General features: G+C 44.5%; 1 protein-coding gene across 3 annotated transcripts in view; it reads right to left on the reverse strand.

The window, feature by feature from the left end:
• SMYD3 (SET and MYND domain containing 3) overlaps positions 1 to 18,341 on the reverse strand; it is a 657,545-nt gene that overhangs the window by 284,766 nt on the left and 354,438 nt on the right. The window contains exon 1 of one of the 3 annotated variants that reach the window (XM_077811880.1): positions 8,214 to 8,221. The exons of the other annotated variants lie outside the window; for them this stretch is intronic. The gene's annotated coding sequence lies outside the window, so the exon portion shown is untranslated. Of the gene's footprint in view, positions 1 to 8,213; positions 8,222 to 18,341 lie in introns of those variants that run through there. 3 annotated transcript variants of the gene reach the window in all.

The following is an 18,341-nucleotide window of genomic DNA, read 5'->3' on the forward strand; positions in this document are numbered from 1 at the left end:
AATTACATGATTATGAAACACATTGCAAAAAACCATGCTATATAACAGACAAAAAGCAGTCTACCTCAGCCCCTACGGGTGGGGTTCCACAATGCAGCAGCGCTCAATATTTTCTCTAGCACGGTCGTGAGCTATAGCTCTCTAATGAGAGCTTACGACATAAAGCTTCCTACTTAAGATATTTTTATTCACAGCAATTATTCAAGGTGGGGGGACAATCCTGTAAATAACAGCAGGTAAAAAAATCCATTTGGCTACAGTTAGGCAATCCAATATCCATAAAACATGAGTGCCATTTAAGAATACATAAGAACATACAGTTTGCCTAGGGCAGTGGCTCTCAACCTTTCGAGGTGACTGTACCCCTTTCAGGAGTGTGATTTGTCTTGTGTACCCCAAGTTTCACTTCACTTAAAAACTGCTCACTTACAAAATCAGACATAAAAATACAAAAGTGGCACAGCACACTATTACTGAAAAATTGTTTACTTTCTGTTTTTTACCATATAATTATAAATCAATTGGAATATAAATATTGTTCTTACATTTCAGTGTATAGTATATAGGGCAAGATAAACAAGTCATTGGCTGTATGAAATTTTAGTTTGTACTGACTTTGCTAGGGCTTTTTATATAGCCTGTTGCAAAAGTAGGCAAATATCTAGATGAATTGATGTACCCCCTGGAAGACCTCTGTGTACCCCCAGGGGTACGTGTACCCATGGTTAAGAACCACTGGCCTAGGGTACTTCTAAGAGAAGAGAATCACAGCGATATAACTGGGGAAACCATTTTTAAAAAAAATCACAGAATTCCTTCTTCAGCACAAGAAACTGTAATTACCTTCAGCAGCAAAGGGGTTATTAGGTCCGGAATGTGACTGAAACATATTAAAATAATGAGGGAGACAAAGATGAGCAGCTTTTTTTATTATTATTTTAATAAGTTCATAATCTAGCTGCTTTACTGAGATGAGGCCTGAATGGGGATGCACTGATCCAGTGTAATGATTTTTATGGAAGCATCCTGCTTTGGGTTTTGCTGCTATATCAGAGTGAATCCTAGTGAATCCTAGCGAGCAGACAGGAGTTCAAAATTAAGGCCTGAATTTTGATTGCCCATGTAAGGGAGAAAATACACAGCTACTGGAAGGGAAAAATATATAATTATTTCCACTGAAATTCAATATTTAGTGTAACCAATTACGATGAAAACAATATTGACAGTGCACTTGGGAAAATGTAAAGCCATATTCCTGATCATGTTGCTTTTATGCTGTTTTGAGAATGAAGAGTACGGGGCAGCAGGGCCTATTATTTATTATTGTTGTCATTATTTATTATTTGCATTGCCATAGTGCCTAGGAGCCTAGTCATGGACCAGGACCCCACTGTGCTAAGCGCTTCGCAAACATGGAACAAAAAGATGGTCCCAAATTAAGATCTCATACTGATCAAAGATAGAATAGCTAAGTTATATAGAGCATGAAGTTGTACCATTAAAGCAAAGATGGTCACAGCTTTCCACTGATTCCGGTAATGCCAAGTTGCCCTCAGGTAAGATGGTGATATCCCATACTGTCAAGAGACTAGGAAGCACTGTGAGGAGCAGGGGGTGGACGAACACAATTTACCATCTCTGCTAAGGGCATCCTAGTGCCTCAATCCAGAATAATGGGAAACAGTGGCCGCTTTGAGGAGACCAGCTTAACTCATGAGTAAGGCTAAGTTTTTATCATGGATATTTTTAGTAAAAGTCATGGACAGGTTATGAGCCATAAACAAAAATTCACGGAAGCCCGTGACCTGACCCTGACTTTCACCAAAAATATCCCTGACAAAATGGGGAGGCAAGTTCAGCACCCACTGCTGCTGAGGCTCTGGGGTCCCCCACCACTGCGGTGAGTGGGAGTTCTGGGGTCCCCCCTGTGCAGTGGCTGAGCAGCTCTGAGAGAGCCCTGCCGTGGACAGCAGCAGGGAGCTCTTGGGGGGTCCCCACCACCTGTGGCAAGTGGAAGCTCCGGGGTCCTCCCGCCCGTGGGGGCTGAGCTGCTGTGGGGTTCCCCTTCCACAGCTGGGAGCTGCAGGGGCATTCCCCAACATGGCTGGGCAGCTGAAGAGGGTCCCCCTGCCATCTGTTGCAGCTGGGCAGCTGTGGAGTCCCCCCAACCAGGGCAGGGTTTGGGAGCTGCGGGGAGGCTGGCTGGGAGCTCCAATCCCAAGCAGAAAATGTCATGGAGGACAATGGAAGTCACAGATTCCGTGACTTCCCTGACCTCTATGACATAATTGTAGCCTTATTTATGAATGTAAAAAAATTGCTTGAGCGTCTCTTTCATTACAAATTAAGCATTGGATTGGATTAGCTGCCAAGGATTTACTGTAATTTGAGCTACTGCGTCCCCATTGCATCACTAGTTTGAGCATTAGCATCACTTGAGCAGTCAAGTTTCAACTTGTCACAATATAGCTGCCCTGCCCAGTGGGTCCCCTGGGTAAACACCCGCCTCATATGTTGCTAACGCTTTTGTATGTATTGGAAAAAATTTCGGGAAGGGTTAAAGGTATGAATTTGGAACAAAAGGTTTGTTTATAGGCGGTGAAAGGCCGGAGGGGGAGGAAAGGAGAAAAGAACAGGTTAACTTGATGTTCCAGCTAAAAAAGTAGATAAGGAGCTGACTCCAGCCCAAGGCCATTGCACACACTATGCTACCTGCCAAGAAAGAAGGGGGGGAGTCCACCACCCTCCCCCCCCGACCAGCTGTGAGAAAGGAGAATTGCTCAACAAAATTGCAAGGGCCGTGAAAACAAGGTCAACGAGGGAAAAATAACCGTCTCACGGCCCTGAAGCCGATATGTTTTGGGAAAGCTGAGGAAGCTATGGAAGGCCGGTTTGAACTGGTACACAGAGCATGAGGAACAAAGGTCCCTGGACGAAACGCCCCCAGAAGAACCCAGGACTTAAAACCCTCCCAAGAGCTGAAGCAAGTTGGAGATCAACAGCGGACCCTGGACGATCCATGCACGGGACAGAACTCCCGTCCAACCTTCCCCCTCTTCTTCTTACGTTACACCCAGGCTTGGCCAGCCTTGTGTAGTACGTGTGTGAATATGAAAGTGGGTTAAGGCTTGGGGCACTAACGCTTTCTTCCTTCCCCTGAGTGATGTGGGGAACCCCCAGCACTCTCCACTGTTATTTTAATATTTAATAAAGGTTTATCATTTAGTCACTTGGTGTGCTCTTTCATCTCCTCCCCTAACAATCCTGCGGACTCAGCCTAATCACCTGATGCTTCAGGCAGATTGGTAACAGAAATCTGTCACAAACTCACTCACCTGAGGGTACGTCTATACTCCCAGACCAGGTACACAGACATGTGCTAGCCGGGCTCAAGCTAGCAAGCTAAAAATAGCCATATAGATGTTGCAGCTCAGGCTCTGAAGCTCACGTACCCCCCGAGGCTTGTGAGCCTGAACTGCAATGTTGACACTGCTAACTCGAGTTTAACCACTTTACATGAGCTAGAGATTTTTGCATGTGGATGGGAGACCAGTTAGGGGTAACACTCAAGTTAAAACTTGAGCTAACTGTGCTGTGAAGAGACACTTTCAGTCTCATACCATGGTATCACCTGAATAATAACTCAATGGAAGTTTTGTTGAACCTGTGTATGGCACCATAATTTTTTTACAGCTCCCCTGAAAATAATGCTTCTAAAACAAAATGCTCATAACTGAGCACAACATATTTCTGAGAAAGCAATAATACCAGCAATGTCTGCAAAAGAGTACTAGGGCTATCTTCGATATTTCTTTCTCCTGGAAGAAACAAGTATAATGTACTGAAAATATATATCAGAACCTCATTCAGTTGTGAACAAAAGTCATTACTAAACTAATGTACGTTCAAGTCAATTAGCACAAGCTTTTTCTAGATTTTATGCAGGTAACCTATTCATACAAAAAGGCTGATGATGTTCTGAGATAGAAGAGCTATTTATGTACCTGCCAACCCTTCTCAATCTAGGTCAGGACTTGAGATCTTGAGTACTTAGTTTGGAAGCCAGACAACCAAAGAGAACTAGTGTGTCCGGTGGCCTCAATAAAGAATTCCCTTTATTTTCATCTGTACTCTACCATACAGATCTCTATACCAACTATTCCCTCTCTATTACACAGACAGACAGACAGACTCACTCCTCTATACAGGGCCAGCCCACAACACTTTGGCACCTCAGGTGTGGAGCTCAAATGATGCCCCCATGCCCTCTCGCTTGGGCCAAAACTTTGAAAGGTCTCAATTCTGCCTTCTTCCTGGTCTACTCCTCTCATGGTACTGCTCCACTACCTACCCCAATAAAAGAGAACTAACAACTTAAAATGCCTTGTTCAAAAATTTTAAGTAACACTTAACTTTCAAAAGCCTGAACAGCAAATGTAACTTTTCTTCTCTGCATAGTAAACACTGGCATTTTTATCTGTTTGAATAATCAAAGTGGTGCTTTCCGTGCCTTCTTGGTTGCAAAATTTGAACTGCTTCCTGCTGAAGGTCCACAGTCTGGGCCAGCTCATGCTCTATTGAGATGGTTGCAAGACCAACCAGCCTCTCCTGTGTCACTGTGGAGCATAGATGTGTTTTTATTAACTTCAGCTTGGAGAAGCTGGTTCTCCACTGGCAACTGTTACAGGAAGTGTCAGAAGTATGCCCAGAGCAACAAAAGCATTTGGAAAGAGGTTGGTCATCTTATTTGTGCATATATATTCCAGAACAGCCTTTGGAGTTGATCCTGCTGAAATGTATCTTGAAAGGGCTTTCAGTTCATCAGCTAAATCACTCACATCAATATTGTGCATGTCATCAAGTGTCAACACTGTCTCTAGTGCCCTGCATTGCTGGTATAGGTCTTCTTCAGATATAGTGAGGAGTTTTGGAATATCATACAATATCCCAAATATACTGCTGTGCTCCTTGAGGTGCCTGAAACATTCTTCAACTGACTGTATTGCACAATCTAGCACCTGGCTAAAGAATTCAACTTTGAATTGTTGTTTGGGTCTCTTATGGGATTATCCTGTGCCTCATAATCAAAATGTCTTCTTCTTCGGTGACTCTTGTATTCTTGAATGGGTGGGAAAATAGCTTCAGTGTGAAGTTCCTCTGCCAACTTCTGTGCACTCTTCAGAACATTTTGAAATCCCTCATCTGACCGGTAAGATTGTAGGTATGACTTTGCTTTCTCCAGTTGTTCCATTGCTCCAGATATATCAAGGTCAACACCTTGGAGTCTCTTCCTTACAACATTTATTTCAAACAGTATAGCATGCCACAACACTAAGCCACACAGAAATTTGAAGTTATGTATGTTTCTGGTGATTCCATTTCCCTCTGCCACTGTTCTCCCACGAACAGTTCCTGTCATAGCATTATCCTCCATAATGGCAACTATGGCATCATCTATCTTCCCAGTTTGGTGTTTGATAGGCTTTACCGCCTCCACTCGACTTTCCCATTGTGAGGCACTCAGTGGTTTCAGTGTCAGAGAGGATATTCCCAGATGTTGCTTCAAAATTTGCCATTGATGAGTTGACGCAGAGAAAAATGCTTTGAATTACATTAAAAAATTCAGCAGCCTCACTAGAAGCTGATGCTGCATCACTGACCACCAAGTTCAATGAATGAGAACTGCACGGGACAAAAAAAGCTCAAGGGTTTAACTCTCGGATCCATGTCTGCACTCCTCTGTTCTTTCCTCTCAGGTTGGCACCATCATCATAGGCCTGACCTCTCATGTCAGCGATCGCAATTCCTGTATCTTCCAGCTTTTTAAGAAGCACATTTGTCATACCAGCTCCTGTAGTATCATCAATGTCAATAAATTCTAGAAAATGCTCTCTGACAGTCACCATTGCAGGGACATTTTCACTAGGTTCTGTTGTTGTTACAAAACACACCATTAAAGTAATTTGTTCCGTATGGCTGATGTCAAGTGTGCAGTCCAGAATAACATAAAAATAACATAATAATCTTGCTGACTTCAGATCTGCCACAATCTTCTGTTTGACTTTTGTTGCCAGGAACTGTATAATCTCATTTTGAATTGTTTTTCCAAGGTAGTGGTGTGTGTACGTTTCTTGGGTGATGACTCTTCTTAGATGCTCCTGGAGTACAGCATCAAATTCAGCCATCAGCTCCACAATTTTAAGGACTGTTTGGCACATACAGCTGATCTAAAGTGTCACGCAGTGCTGGGTTTTGGGTAGCAAGCATTCTCACAATGGCAATGAGCCTTTTTAGAACATTTTGCCAGTAAAGAGACTCTGATGCAATCTTCTCTTGATGCTGATCATCTATGGTGGCCTTTAACCTTCGTCTCATCTCAAGCTCTTTCCACCTATGGAAGGCTCTCTGGTGATCTGCTGCCTTCTCATGGCATGCCAGATTTCTAGCCCAATTTTTCCAGTCCTTTGTTCCTGTAGAACCCAATGTGGCTGGAACATTAGACTGGAAGAGTTTGCAACAAAAACAATATACAGCATTCTGGGTTTTTGAGTACATAAGCCATGGCCTCTCCACTTTGTCACCATTGGGGATTTCACGCCAGTAATGTGTTGCATGGAAACTTCTATTTTCATTGTCTTTGGGGAACATGAAGTTTTTCCCTTGCTGTGGCCCATGCAGTACAAGGAAGTCCCTCAGGCTACTGCTCAAGTGGGTCCACAGTCCTGGATCATCTTGACTTAAGGAATTAAATTCAGCAGCAGCTGTTTCTTGCGCCTCCACCACACTCTTCTCTGATCTACACTTTTCTTCAGGAATGTGCATGGTTACATCCATTTGAGATGGAGATATGGATGCTGCAGTAGCTGCCAGCTCACCTGCACTCTGACTAACTGGAAGATCAGGCATCTCCTCACCACTCACATCCTCACTGGGGCCGGAAGGCTCACCGTGAACATTTGTGTCTATGTATCTCAGGAGAGCTCCTTCCTGCTTAGACAGAAAAGCTTCCTTTGCTTTCTTTCTTTTGCTGAGTGCTGCCTTCTTTCACTCATGACTGCTGTTCTGTGCCAGCTATAGTGGCTCTCCACACTTAACTGAAGGGGACAAATAAGCAGGCCGGTAGCAGGGCCTGAGTGAGGGACGATATCAGCGTCTTAAGGGCCTAACTGGTTCCTACTACTTCAGTTGATTGCCTGTTCTCCTCAAGTGGGTTCAGGGAAGCAGCAGGAAACAGGAAGCTCCCTGAGAAGCTGGCGTTAATCAGTCCAGGCTCCTGGGGGTGCTAGAGAGGTACATAAGAGGCTCCTCCTCCTCTCTCTCCCTGCAGCTCCCACTGCTTTCTGTTATTCCCTCTCACCTTTTCGCCTGCCTGCCTGTTATGTCTCTTGTGCCTTCCTTCCTCCAGCACAGCACTGCACCATCTCTGTGCATCTAGAGCAGAGAGAATACATATGCACCAGCAACAGACACAATTTTCTATATTCTGGGTCCTAGTGGTGCCCCCCCACAGTCTGGCACCTGAGGCAGCCGCCTAAGTTCACCTCATGGTAAGACCAGCCCTGCCTCTATACAGTAACTTGCTTTGAATGAAGGAAAGCATCAGCTTAGCTGGGGAAGAGCCCAGTCCTTGTGGGTGTCTCATCATACCGGCATGAGTTGTACCACATCACCCTCTCCTAACAATGCTCCTGAAAAGATCCACAAAAGGCCCTTTAATATGTAGTAAGGCGGTGGCTCTCACCCTGATCTACAGCAAGACTCAATGTTATAACTGAAAAACATTCAGGATCCTCTCCCCGCCATCTAGACATACAAAAAGAAGACTATTCACAATCCCCAAGTTGAGAATGCATGCTAAAAGCAGAGCACAATTTCTCATTTGTTCCCTCTCTTTCTGCTAATCTTTAAGTCCCACTGCAAAACCTAAGTCACTCTTGCACACACACACACACAAAAATTACGAAAATCTTTGGGAAGAAACCCATAGCTGATCCAAGAGTCAAAACCAGGTGAAAATATGCAGAGGCAGACCACAAAAGATCACAAAGCACAGGCAGTGCTAGAGACAAACACCTCTGGAAGAGGTCACATTGCTACCACCTACCCATCAAAACAACAACAACAAAACATCAAAAATTAAACTACTCAAATTACTGGTCTGGCACATATATTTGAGAGACTAGAACCAGAAATAGAGGAGATTATAAACTTACAGATGTTGTCCAAGCTATGGAAAAGATGGAAGAAAGGACCACCATGACTTGAGAAGGGGACTTGAGAAGGATTGAGTTGTCTAATCAGCTGAGTGGGAATCATAAAAATCCAAAGAAAAATGCTCAAGGAGAAAACAGTGGACCTGAGAAAATAATAAAATAAAATGCAGTGAATTTTTTTAGGCATTCAAACATGCAAAATAGCATCCCTATAAAGCACTGAAAGGGCCCACCATGATGCTGGGACCACAAGAAACAGCATATTATGTGCAGTAATTAGAAAATTCCAAACCTTTGGGGAACAGGAAAAAGTGTTACATGTCTCTGGAGAGACTAGGGGTTGGGTGGTGGGGAAAAAGCTGATAATGGATGTTTCATTATCAAGATTGCTCGGCCAATATTCAAAAAAGACATGCAGAATCCACACAGGTGAGACAGCGCTACATATTGGACATCAGTTTTATTTTAGGATAGTCTACTATTATACAGGGTCATCTATCAAGTCAGAGCACAGCAGGAGCAGAGGAGATTCTGAGAAATTCCCCACAGACTACAAGCAACAATACTTCTAAATGTTAGAGAGACACAGGTGAAAGTAAGTTAGAGGACTTACCGGTATGCCGGAGTCCTGAGCAGGGGGCATGGCCTCAACTAGAAGAGGCGTGGCCTTAACCAGAAGATGCAGGGCCTTAAATCCCCAGGCCCTTTAAATCTTGATTTAAAGGGCCAGGGCTCCAGCTGCGGAAGTGGCAGCTGGGAGCCCGGGGCCCTTTAAATCACTCCCGAGCTACCAGCTGCAGAGGCAGCTGGGAACCCTGGGGCTCAGGGGTGATTTAAAGGGCCCAGAGCTCCAGCTGTCGCTACCGCAAAGGAGCCCCGGGCCCTTTAAATCACTGAGGAGCCCTGGGGGCTCCCGGCTGCCACCGCTACCCCGGGGCTCTGGCAGAGCTTTAAAGGACCTGGGGCTCTGCTGTGGTAGCGACTGCCGGAGCCCCGAGCCCTTTAAATCCCCACCTGAGCCGGCCGAGCCCTGGGGTAGCGGCGGCCAGGCTCTGTCGGGGATTTAAAGGGCCCCAGGGCTCCAGCGCCGCTACCCCAGGGCTTCAGCAGCAGGGCTCCGGCGGGGATTTAAAGGCCCGGGGCGGTAGCGGCAGCTGGAGCTCCGGGGCCCTTTAAATCACCGCCAGAGCCCCCCACCCCTACCCCAGGGCTTGGGCAGCCGGGCTCAGGCGGGGATTTAAAGGACCCCGGGGGGGTAGCAGCAGCTGGAGCTCTGGGGTCCTTTAAATCCCCACCTGAGCCCTGCTGCCCGAGCCCTGGGGTAGCGGCGGCGGGGATTTAAAGGGCTGGGGCGGTAGTGGGGGCTGGAGCTCCGGGGCCCTTTAAATTCCCGCCAGAGCCCCGTCGCAGCTACCCCAGGGTTTCGGCAGCAGCGCCCAGGTGGAGATTCAAAGGGCCGGGGCAATAGCAGCGGCTGGAGCTCCGGAGCCCTTTAAATCCTCGCTGCAGCCCGGCCGCCACTACCCCAGGGCTTTAAATTGCTGTCTGGGAAAGCTGGTCCCGGTATGGTGCACTGGCTCTTACTGGTACACCGTACCGGGGCGTACCAGCTTACTTTCACCTCTGGAGAAACACCAGGAGATTACACATACCTGTCTGGCATCCTCATGTGCTACAGTTACAAGTAACCTCTAACATTACTATCGGTAAAGGAAACAGGAGGGGTGGAAATCTGATTTGTTGACTTTGTGAATAGTCAATTTCAGTGTTTCCTAGAGCTGGGTGAAAATTTTCTGCTACATAGTTAATTCACCAAAAATGTGTTTTGGGTTAAATTCAGAAAATAGTTTTGGCTGACTCAAAACTGAAAACAACAATTTCACAAACATCAAAATGGTCTGGCTTGACATTTTCAAAATGTAATGTTTTGACCTTTTGTTTCAAAACAACGTTTTGTTTTGAAATTTAGATTTGTTTTTTTTTAAAGATTTAAAAAACACCCAAAACCTGACAAAACAAAAACCTAAAACAATAAAACTGTTTCAGGTCAAATGAAACATTTACTTCCATCTGAAACATATATTTTTTTCTTTTTATGTTTCAGTGAGAAAAATCAAAACATTTCCATTTTGGTTGGAAACAGATTTTTTTTTTTTTTTTTTTTGGTTCAGCCACCAAACCGAAAAAAATTGTTTTTTCATCAGCTCTACTATTTTCTGTCTCCTTGGCTCATTCCTTTTATTTGTGTGGGCCTTTCACAAAGAACTAGGGGGAAACACTTTGAAAAGTAGGAAATGTGATTTTACAACAATTTAGAGACAGGTGCAGCATCTGAAACCACTTTTTTAATGGCTAGATAGATGATGCCCTTTTAAAGACATAAAATAGCAGATTAATTTAATTTTATGTAATATACAGGATATACTTACCAGCAATGGACTGACAAAAAGGAGGAAAACAGCTACTTACCTACAAAGAAAGCAAAAAGTTAAACGCATGTTGCATTTCATAAAATACAGGAGTGAATGTAGTTTATGGCATTTGATTACACAGATCTACTTTTAAATCACATGCAGCATGAAAAGTAACACATGCTCAGAATGGGATGCAAGGATGGAGCAACCCGGTACTTAACACAAGAAGAACATGATCAATTACAAGGCGCTGGGTTGGGTACCATGATGGAATGTACAGAGCCTTCACTGTCCCATGGAAGACCCTGATTGACATGATTTATGTTGCCCCTAAAAGAAGGGCCCTCCAAACCAAACAGTAGGATGGAGAGTTTGGGATTAAACTCAGCGGTGGGTTCAAGACTGGGTTTCTCAACTCCCATCTCAAACATATCCTTGAGCTGAGGGTAACTGAGCAAACCTTAGGTTTCTTACCTGCACTCGAGGTAATGAAGCTGAATATTGGTACATTTAGAGCCTTAAAGAGCCTGCCCAGAAAGCCAGGACACCGAGTCCTGGAGACACAAGAAGAGCACCCTGTTCAGACTATACGCTTTGGCATGTAAAGACTGATCAGCTACATGAAGCGGATGGCCAAAGAATTTTATTTTGGCTGTACCAAAAAAACTTGTAAATAAACCCTGAGACCCCAGAGAGGGTTTCTTTGCTTAATTTTGCTTTCTTAGCCTGTGGCTCCGGCCGCGTCTGAGTCTAGCTTGGCAGACCCTGGTCCTGCCTTGGGCAACTTTATTTTTCCATGTGTAATAATAGAGGCATGGCTGTGTTCTGACTCTCACAAAATCCCCCACAAAAAAGGCACAAAAGCTGGAACTTGGTAGTAGCGCAAAATAATTTAAATGATTTGCCCCTGCTGCTTTCTAATATATATAAGAACATAAGAATGGCCATAGTGGGTCAGACCAAAGGTCCATCCAGCCCAGTATCCTGTCTACCGACAGTGGCCAATGCCAGGTGTCCCAGAGGGAGTGAACCTAACAGATAATGATCTAGTGATCTCTCTCCTGCCATCCATCTCCATCCTCTGACAAACAGAGGCTAGGGACACCATTCCTTACCCATCCTGGCTAATAGCCATTAATGGACTTAACCTCCATGAATTTATCCAGTTCTCTTTTAAACCCTGTTATAGTCCTAGCCTTCACACCTCCTCAGGCAAGGAGTTCCACAGGTTGACTGTGCGCTGAGTGAAGAACTACTTCCTTTTATTTGTTTTAAACTTGCTGCCCATTCATTTCATTTGGAGGCCCTAGTTCTTATATTATGGGAACAAGTAAATAACTTTTCCTTATTCACTTTCTCCACACCACTCATGATTTTATAGACCTCTATCATATCCCCCCTTAGTCTCCTCTTTTCCAAGCTGAAAAGTCCTAGCCTTTTTAATCTCTCCTCATATGGGACCCGTTCCAAACCCCTAATCATTTTAGTTGCCCTTTTCTGAACCTTTTCTAATGCCAGTATATTTTTTTTTGAGATGAGGGGACCACAGCTGTACACAGTATTCAAGATGTGGGCATGCCATGGATTTATATAAGGGCAATAAGATATTCTCAGTCTTATTCTCTATCCCTTTTTTAATGATTCCTAACATCCCATTTGCTTTTTTGACTGCCGCTGCACACTGCGTGGATGTCTTCAGAGAACTATCCACGATGACTCCAAGATCTTTCTCCTGATTAGTTGTACCTAAATTAGCCCCCATCGTATTGTATGTATAATTGGGGTTATTTTTTCCAATGTGCATTACTTTACATTTATCCACATTAAATTTCGTTTGCCATTTTGTTGCCCAGTCACTTAGTTTTGTGAGATCTTTCTGAAGTTCTTCACAGATTGCTTTGGTCTTAACTATCTTGAGCAGTTTAGTATCATCTGCAAACTTTGCCACCTTGCTGTTTACCCCTTTCTCCAGATCATTTAGGAATAGGTTGAATAGGATTGGTCCTAGGACTGACCCTTGGGGAACACCACTAGTTACCCCTCTCCATTCAGAAAATTTACCATTTATTCCTACCCTTTGTTCCCTGTCTTTTAACCAGTTCTCAGTCCATGAAAGGATCTTCCCTCTTATCCCATGACAACTTAATTTAAGTAAGTGCCTTTGGTGAGGGACCTTGTCAAAGGCTTTCTGGAAATCTAAGTACACTATGTCCACTGGATCCCCCTTGTCCACATGTTTGTTGACCCCCTCAAAGAACTCTAATAGATTAGTAAGACATGATCTCCCTTTACAGAAACAATGTTGACTTTTGCGCAACAATTTATGTTCTTCTACGTGTCTGATAATTTTATTCTTTACTATTGTTTCAACTAAATTGCCCGGTACTGACGTTAGACTTGCCGGTCTGTAATTACCAGGATCACCTCTAGAGCCCTTCTTAAATACTGACGTTACATTAGCTATCTTCCAGTCACTGGGTACAGTAGCTGATTTAAAGGACAGGTTACAAACCATAGTTAATAGGTCCCCAATTTCACATTTGAGTTCTTTCAGAACTCTTGGGTGAATGCCATATGCAGAGAATTTTGGTAATGAAACTTTAACAAAAAAGAGGATCATTTCCTGATCTTGAGTCTATATTGGAAACTTCACCTTTCAGACAGTTCCCAGGGCCACCTCCTCCAAAGCAGAAAACATCCAACATCAAAGACTAGAGAACAAACTAAAATACCTAGCAACTTCACTGAGCAGGTATATGAGAAAGGGAGGATTTTCACACCAAGAGGATTTTCACTTCTCATTGACAGGCTTCAAGAACAGCTTACTTTTAAGTGTCCAGAAACTGGGTCAAGCAGATTTTATCCTCAAAACACAAGGCGTATTGTAAGGAGGGAGCAGGCATCTGTGTATTTAGTACTAGCCTCTCTAATAAAGAAATTTTAACTTTAGAGAGGTAGATACTAACGAATTACTTTACAGCACCCAAAAGTGTGCTCAAGGTTTCACAGTACAAACAAGACTTGATCCTTGCCTCAAGAGCTACAGACTGAGTTCAGACATGATGCAATGAAGGGGTACCAAAACATTAAGCAGGGGCCTGGGAGAGGAAGAACAAGAGTGACCAATACAATTATGGGTGTGTGTGGTAAAAGCTAGGGCATGGCACACGAAAGCAAAAATATATATTTTCTCATTAAAAATGAACGCCTTTGTTGACTCATTTCTTCCAGGCACTGTAGTAGAAATGGCTCTCAAACAGAAATTTGAAAGAGCAGAGGCCTTACAAAGCAGAACCCTGATCCTGCAAAGTCATATGCACATGCTTCCTGTTATGCACTGTGAGTAGCAGTCTCTGTCATCATGTAAAGTGAAGCACATGCATAAGTTCTTGCAGGACTGGGGCCCAGTTGAGAAAGAGGGTTGCAGATTGTGTAGAAAAATAGCCCAGAGTCAGTTGTGGGAGAAGCAAACAATTCGGGGCATCAACGGTTCTCGGTGTTCTATCTTTTAAATGCATCACTATAAATAAAGCACAAGAATATTTTAGTCAAAACAAAGACAGTGTCTTGTCTTCCATATTATGGAAGGTAATTCTGAGAGAAGACAGCTATGTATTTTTCTCTTTATAAAACAAACATAATATGAAGAAACCACACAGACATGGTGGCATTCAATTAACCATGTTTACTGAATATATAGGACACACAAGGACTTGTTACCTATACACAGGTGCAGTTGGATACTGGCAGTTGCTAAAACAGAGTGTTAGGATATAGATATTCAGGTCTGTCTGTAAAGGCCTATACTCTAAGAATTTAGGTGTATTCTTATCGCTTGGCTAGTTATAGAGGTATAAAAGAAAGAATCAAAATCACTGTCTGCCGGTGTAAGGGCCTTCTCTTACTGTGACAGTTTGTGGCCCTGTGCTTAGGCTCAGGCCTTTGGCTAAGCAGCAGAGGCAGCCATAAGCTGGGAAACAAACAGTCACATCCTCACATTCCAAACTAGTCACATTGAAATAAGGTGCTATTCGGCTGTTAGGAATATAATCCTGTCCTGATAGTTCCTATCACCTCCAGAGAAAGGGAAGTGCCTAGAAAATGTAAAAGGAAACTTAGTTTGATAGCATCCTGTCTGGCAAGAACTCACTTATCAATAGCTGGGATGTGGAATCCTCACTTCTGTATTGTTTTGTCATTATAGTTCCCACTTTGCTATTGTTTGTCTGTATAATCTCTGTCTGGTTCTGTGATTGTTCCTGTCTGCTGTACAATTAATTTTGCTGGGTGTAAACTAATTAAGGTGGTGGGATATAATTGGTTACATAATCATGTTACAATATGTTAGGATTGGTTAGTTAAATTTCAGGAAAATGGTTGGTTAAGGTATAGCTAAGCAGAACTCAAGTTTTACTATATAATCTGTAGTCAATGAGGAAGTGGGGGTGGGCATGGGCATGTGTGTGGGGGGGAGATGGGAATAGGGAATGGGGGTAAGAAAATTGGAATCATGTTTTGCTAAAGGGGGAAATGGGAACAGGGAATGGGAGTAAGGAAGTTGGAATCATGTTTGGCTAAGGGTAGGAATGGGAACAGGGACACAGGCGTAAGGCTCTGTGGTGTCAGAGCTGGGAAGGAGGATACTAAGGAAGGAAACTGGAATCATGCTTGCTGGAAGTTCACCCCAATAAACATCGAATTGTTTGCACCTTTGGACTTCGGGTATTGTTGCTCTCTGTTCATGTGAGAAGGACCAGGGAAGTAAGTGGGTGAAGGAATAAGCCCTCTAACACAGAGAACACACTGAGTGCCGCTAGAGAGGGATCCCAAACTATTTAAAGGGTACTACCCTAGTGCTGCACACTATAGAGCCATAATCTCTCCCCCCCCCCCCCCCCCCCGCTTAGGAAAAAGTAAAAATCAGACACCTAGAAATGTAGGGCTGGAAGGTACCTTGAGAAGTAATCAATTCCAGCCCCTTGCATTGAGGCAGGACCCAGTACACCAGAGGTGGGCAAACTATGGCCCACAGGACCATCCTGCCTGGCCTTGAGCTCCTGGCCAGGGAGGCTAAACCCCAGCCCCTCCACTGCTGTTCCCCCTCCCCTGCAGCCTCAGCTCACTATGCTGCCCGCGCTCTGGCGCGCTGCTCCTGCCGGGTAGCGCAGCGGTGTAGCTGCGAGCTCCTGCCATTCTGAGCAGCATGGTAAGGGGGCGGGGAGTGGGGGTGTTGTATAAAGGGCAGGGGGTCCTGGGGGCCAGTCAGGGGACAGGGAGCAGGGCGCGGTTGGATGGGGCAGAGGTTTGGGTGGGGGGAGAAATGGTCAGGGGATGGGGAACGGGGCAGGGGGGTTGGATAGGGGTGGGAGTCCCAGGGGGCCTGTCAGGGGTGTGGATATGGGTCGGGGGGGGGCAATCAGGGGATAGGGAGCAGAGGGGGTTGGATAGGGGCTGGGGCCCTCAGGGGGCAGTTTGCGGCGTGGGGTCCCAGGAGGGGGCGGTCAGGGGACAAGGAGCAGGGGGGGTTGGATGGCTCAGGGGTTCTCAGAGCGGCAGTCAGGGGGTGGGAAGTGGGAGGGGGAGGATAGGGTGCGGGGGCCAGGCTGTTTGGGGAGGCACAGCCTTCCCTACCCGGCCCTCCATACAATTTCACACCCTGATGTGGTCCTCAGGCCAAAAAGTTTGCCCACCCCTGCAGTACACGTAGACTATCTTTGACAGGTGTTTGTCCAACCTGTTCTCCAAACTAAGAAAACACTGACAATCCTAATACAAAAATGTTAAAATTGCTTAGCCTTAAGAAAGCCTTAAGATGCAATAATGTTTCAGAAGCCAAGTTATAATGATTGTTTTGTGAAAGATAACTAGCATGAGCCTGATAAAAGGTCTGGGAGAATACTAAGTAGTAGAATATTGAATAGCTGAATAAACAACTGCAAAGATAGAGTACAAACTAATGTAAAAGGTACTTTTAAAAGATACTTGATTGTTTTCAGAAACACTGCAAAGCACCAAAGTTCATACTTCTCCTTTTTGGATAAACTAACCTTAGAACAAACTACACAGGAAAACCAACAATATCCTATTGGATTTAAATTACCTAAGCTTCAGTGAAGCTCGAAAGGAAACACTGAATGAAAATATTACCATAAAGGAGATTAAATCAGCACTACATTCTTTAAAAGCAGGAAAATCACTCAACCCTGTCGGCTTTACAACTGATTACTGCAAAACTTTCACTGATCAACTCAGCCTGACTCTTATTAGATAACATTTCACTACAGCTTAAAATCAGAAATAATCTCTGATGTGCAGCCCAAATAAAACTGGGAAAGGCTCCATATCTGTGTTCTTCAGAGAAGTCAATTTTGTTAGTCAGTTGTGGTGCAAAAGTAAGAGCCGAAAGTTTGGTCTAGGTTCTCTCTAGATTGATGGCTATAAACCAAATAGGCTTTATTACATACACAAAGCCTCTAGTGATGTAAGGAGATTATTTCATGTAATACATTATTCACATGATGACATACCATGCTGAAATTAAGTACTTGTGGCACTTAGAGACTAATCAATTTATCTGAGCATAAGCTGTAGCTCACGAAAGCTTATGCTCAAATAAATGGGTTAGTCTCTAAGGTGCCACAAGTCCTCCTTTTCTTTTTGCGAATACAGACTAACACAGCTGTTACTCTAAAACCTGTCATGCTGAAATTATCTCCATGGATGCCAAAAATGGTTTTTGACTGCTGTTATGGCCTGGGAACTAAGCTGAACAATACTATTAAATCAATGGTGTGGGGATTTCAAAATATATGAGTATGGTTTGCTATCCTCCGACTGAAAGCATCCCTTTGTGGCTGTGGAGGCAGGATCAGGATTTCCCCTTCAGATTCTGGCGGTGCAAATGCACCATTCCATGGAACAGAGGCACCTCCTATGGGGCAACTACAAAACTGCACCTCAAGTGGCTCACTGCAGCAACCTGATACCCCCAAGGAATTATTTAAATGACTCTTTTGACTCTTAAGTTATAAATCCCTTTCCAGCAAACTGAAATACAATACACAGAATGATTTACACAGAGCTGAGGAAAAGCATTTCCCAGTCCCAAGAAATGAGCAAAAGTTACATTTTTACTAGGTTCAGAAAAAACACAGGCTTTTCACCTGGTTTTGAGGAAGGCACTAACTTGCTGCACAGCCAACCAGAGGAGCACCTGATGTATTCAGCTGAATGGGGTTGCCAGATGTAGGGTACTTACGGTTGCCAACTTTGTAATATTTAAAAACCGGACACTTCAGCAGGAGTGCCAGAACCCCCTGCCCTGCCTCTTCCCCCTGAGGCTCCATCTCCACCCCACCCCTGCCCCCAAAGCCCACCCCCATTCACGCCTCTTCCCCTCTCCCCTCTTGACCCCAGGTCAGGAGGGACTTGCCTGCGGAGCCAGGGCTGGGAGCTGCAGCTGCCCGACTCAGGTAGGAGGCAGCCCTGGCTGAGCAGGGGCTGGTGCGGGTGATGGCCCAGCGCCTCCCCGGCACGCAGTAACCAGACTTTTGGTGTCTGCTGAATAGATCTGACTGGACACTGTCAGGTCCCCTTTTCAACCGGCACTTGCAGTCAGTATGCTAGAGCTCATTTGTCACCCACAAAAATCAGGATGTCTCCTTAAGTTTTTAATAGACACTGAAAGCTGACATCTTCAGTTGTTAACCTCACA

This window comes from Eretmochelys imbricata, chromosome 3, assembly GCF_965152235.1.
Source record: "Eretmochelys imbricata isolate rEreImb1 chromosome 3, rEreImb1.hap1, whole genome shotgun sequence".
Taxonomy (NCBI): Eukaryota; Metazoa; Chordata; order Testudines; family Cheloniidae; genus Eretmochelys; species Eretmochelys imbricata.